Source organism: Silene latifolia, chromosome Y, assembly GCF_048544455.1.
Source record: "Silene latifolia isolate original U9 population chromosome Y, ASM4854445v1, whole genome shotgun sequence".
In the NCBI taxonomy this organism is placed as follows: domain Eukaryota; kingdom Viridiplantae; phylum Streptophyta; class Magnoliopsida; order Caryophyllales; family Caryophyllaceae; genus Silene; species Silene latifolia.
Window position 1 is genome coordinate 197,451,756 of NC_133538.1, and position 4,615 is coordinate 197,456,370.

Consider the following 4,615-nt stretch of genomic DNA (forward strand, 5'->3'; position numbering starts at 1 on the left):
GTTATCATTTGCATTCATAAGACGATAGTTAAATACAAATTGTTCGGGATACAACCCTAACGAAACCCTAATCAATATGGGCCTAAGTCGGCCTATTATAGGGTTTTGAAAAAATTTGTGGGTGTCGGGTTTAGAGAGGAGAGGCGATGGGTTGTGTAGAGAGAGATGTGAGGTAGGAAATGAAATGACTAGGTTAGGGTAGGGATTTCAATGGGCCATTATTTACTCTTGTGTGGAATTAAGTTGGATTTGGATGGTTCCAATTCCAAATTTTTTGGGCCGCCAAACATTGTAATTGGGCCGATTCTGTAATTCAATTCCAAAGTGAAGTTCCGAAATAGGCCTAAAACGATTTGATTAATAATTAAACTAAGTAAACATACTTCGGGTAATAGAGGAAGTAGTGACGCCTGTGGATGTAGCGATGTTGGATGTAGCGGCGGCGGGAGGACTGATGTGACTCATATTTGCACACTTTTAGTCCCCGAACTAGCCTCGTTCCTTTGCTTTCTTGCATGTATTAAGGTCATTTCTAATCATTAGCCTCCCACTTTGCATATTCTTTGAGGTTTTGTGACCTTGGTAGGAGAGGAATGCAAGCCTTGTATTTATGGAGCAATTTGGAGCCAAATGGATGGCATCTAACGACCAAGCATCAACGAGGGGACCGATACTAAAGGCCTAAGTAGATAGAACAAGAAGAATAGGTAATGATGAGGACCCCGACGATCCCTCAATGATCCCCGCGGATCTTGAGGCAGTCAAAGAAGAGGAAACTTTGCTGATCAATAATTCGGGCGTCCTAGAAGCAGCCCGAGACTCAGACCGGGCGTCCCAAGAACAACCCGGGCGTCTCGAAGCTCAGGTCGAGCATCTCACACCCAAACCGGGTTGCTCCCTATGCAGTATGAACATCTAGTGAAGGGAGGTCGTGAGGCTCCTTGGGGACTTGCAAGGCGTTAATCTTCTTCTTAGGGACTTAATCGTCATTTAAGCCCTTAGTTACCCTAATACTTGTACTTAGTATAAATACCCCTTTGTGTTAGGGGAATAATAACCAAGTATGAATCAAGTTTTAATCAAGTTAATTTACCAATTCCTAATCTAGTTTAGTATAGCTTATTAGTTGTAATTACACAATTCAATATTAATCAAATCTTAATCTATCTTTAATCATTCAAGTGTTCTTAGATTTAGTTGGGTAATTTGAAGACTATTTGGGGTTTATTGAAGAATTGACAACTCTTCATCATTCATCAAGTTTTCTTCTATTCTTTGCTTATTATTTGGATCATCCTTAAGTTGGTATAATCTCTTTTACCCTTTGCCTAATTAATTATTGTTTTATTCATTCACCATGTTTAACCTTGTTAGTATGATTGACACCCTTATTAACATGTTTACCATGCCCATGAGTGAGTAGTCTCCTAGCTAGGGTTAATGGGGGATTAGGGGAATTAATCATGGGGGTAGATCCATACTTAATCTAATAGGCTTTCATAAGATTGCTTGCTTATTGTAGTTTCAACTTATGCACATGTTATGTTTGATGAATCGCTTAATTGACAACCTTGCATGAATCTCTTATCTATTCAAAAAGACTTGTAAGATATAAACTAACTCAAGGCTTGTTAGACCATGCATATAGTTGAATAGGAAGAAACTAAGTCGACTTGTAGGTGTTGTACAGTCTTGACCGACTCGGCCCCAAGACCCAAATCTTCCTAGGAATTGTAAGACATGAACTAACTCGATTCCACTACAACAATAATTTGCTTGCATCTATGAAAACATGTTTGTATGATCTTCACCATGAATCCCCTATATACCCATGACACCCTAGTGCCTTAATCAATCATTTACAATCCCTATTTGTTTACTTGCTTTGTTTTGCTTTCATTTCTTTACATTTCATTGTTAAGTAGTTTAGATTGCAAACCTCAAACTCAACCCAATTTGTGACACCCTAAGACATAGCTCTCTACAACCGATAACTTGATTCAATACCCGTCCTTTGGAATCCGAGTTTTACTTGCCACTCTACTAAGAGTAGTTAGTTAAGTTTATAAATTTTTTTTTGATTGGTTAGCTTAGACGACAAAGTTTTAAACCGGAATAAAAATGGCGGCGTTGCCGGGGACGGTGTTCAATTGAATTGTTATTCTTGTTTTTAGTTGTGTCTTTCATAACCTTGGGGAAGTCAAACTACTAAAGGTAATTTTAATTTTTTTCTAGTTGTTTGATTTTTGCATGTCTAGGAGATCACAAGGTATACTTTTGCCTATTGATCCCGAGATTGAAAGAACCTTGACCAACATTAGAAGAACTGTTAGAGGACCTTCAACAAGTTTGGGTATTGGAGAACTTGTGGACATTGGTATTGTCCAATCGGATAGTGTTGAGTTTACCAACCCTTTTGCAAGAGAAGGAGAGGAGAACCCAATTGAAAACCAACCACAAAACCAACCCATAATGCCTAAATTTTCATCTCATTCCATACCAACCGAGGAGAAACTACCAAATGGTACTCCAACACCACCTCACTTAACCGGTAAATTCATTGCCAAATCCGCATTCATACAATTAGTTGAGAGAAGTCAATTTGGAGGGATGCCTAGTGAAGATCCTCATCTACACATGGAAACTTTTTGTGACTATTGTGATGCAATCTCTCAAACGAGGGTGACTCAAGACCAAATTCGATGGGTATTGTTTCCTTTTTCCTTGATATGAGCCACAAAGCAATGGTTAAAGAGCCTAGACAAGGCTACTCTTGGTATTGATTTATGGAGGAAGTTAGCACTTGCCTTCTACAAGAAGTTCTATCCTCCGGAGAATACTAACATGTTGAGAGCCCAAATCACCGGGTTCAAGCAAAGAGATGGAGAGTCTCTATATGAGGCTTGGGAGAGATTGAAAGATACATGTCACTCTTGTCCTCATCATGGACTAAGCGAATGGTTCCTTGTCCAACAATTTTGGAATAGCTTATATGAAGACTCAAGGAATATGCTCAACATGGGTTCTAATGGAATATTCACCGAGGTTGATGACAACCAAACTTGGGCTAAGATCGAAGAGATGGCGGTTCACAACTCTCAATATAGTAGGCCAAGAAAAGCTACTAGGGGAGGGAGACATGAACTTGACTCTATCATACAATTAAATGCCCAATTAAGTGCTCATATTGACACCATAAACTTAAAATTTGAGAAAGCCATGGCCAAGCTTGATAAAGCTTCTCAATCACCCAAACAACATGTGAATGCTATGGTGGCAACATATTCAATCCCAAATGGAGTGTGTGAGAGTTGTGGAATCTTGGGACATGATCAACAAGAATGTAGGGGAAAAAATGAGCAAGTGAATGCTTTCCAAACATACAAGAATGACACCCCTTACTCCAACTATTACAATGAAAACACCAAATTCCACCCAAACCTCTCATACAAAAGCCAAAATGTCCAAAACCCTCAACCCACATTCACCCCACCTCCAATGAGAAACCTTACTCAAAGACAATACTTCAACCAAAACCAACCCTCTTATAATCAATCCAATGACCAAGCTTTTGATGTTAAAAAAGAGGTCCTCCAAATGCAAAAGTGCCAACAAGATTTATTTGCTCAAATGCAAAGAGATAGCCAAGCCAAAGACACTACCATCAACAATATCCTTGCTCACACCAAGATGTTGGAGACTTAATTGTCTCAATTGTCCTCTTCAAGTTCCCAAAGAAAAAAGGACAATTACCTCTTCAAGGTAATCCTCCTACAACACATAAGACCATTAATGCCATCCACTTGAGGAGTGGTGCAAGATATGAAGGACCCAAGATGCTAATTGAAAAGAATATTGTTGAGGAGAATGTCAAGCAAAGTGATGTGATTGAACCATTGAGGAGAAATCCTAAGGTGGTAGAGCCAACTACCAATGACTCATCACAGAAGAAAAGTGAATAGAAGGCCAAAGAAGTTAAAAAAGAGCCTATTGTGATTAGACTTCCATTCCCAAGTCGCCAAGCCAAGCCCAAGCTTGATGAGCAGCTTGGAAAGTTTATGGAGATTGTGAAGAACTTAGAGGTTTCTATACCATTCACGGAGCTAATCAACCATGTTTCGGCCTATGCAAAATACATGAAAGATATCCTTACCAATAAGAAGTCCATAAGGAAGTTGGAAACCATTGCCTTTACAAAGGTAAGTAGTGCAATTCTTCAAGGGAATTCCCCACCTAAGCTCAAAGATCCAGAAAGCTTCTCCATTCCATGTACCATTGGTGATACCACAATCAACAAGGCACTATGTGATCTAGGTGCAAGCAGTGGCGGTTCTAGGATTAGATGGAAGGGGGTGCGTAAATTTTTTTAACAATGAAAATATCGAGTTATATGGAAAAAAAATACTGTTTAGTTGGATAAAATGTATGATATATAACATTAAACAAAAATTGTTCAATACAAGGATAGAACTCATGACCTCTAACTAAGAAATAGTCTTAAAAACCACTACACCCACATAACTAATGTGCTCCTTTACTAAATAATATTGTAGTTATTGTTCGGGGAAGGGGGTGCAGATGAACCCCCTGCACCCACGCCAAAAACGCCTATGGG

General features: G+C 39.1%; 1 non-coding gene across 1 annotated transcript; it reads right to left on the reverse strand.

The window, feature by feature from the left end:
• Positions 1-2,844: 2,844 nt before the first annotated feature.
• Positions 2,845-2,951, reverse strand: LOC141635606 (small nucleolar RNA R71). Its single transcript, XR_012540282.1, has one exon. It is a non-coding gene; the product is annotated as a small nucleolar RNA R71 (small nucleolar RNA).
• Between the last annotated feature and the right edge of the window lie 1,664 nt (positions 2,952-4,615).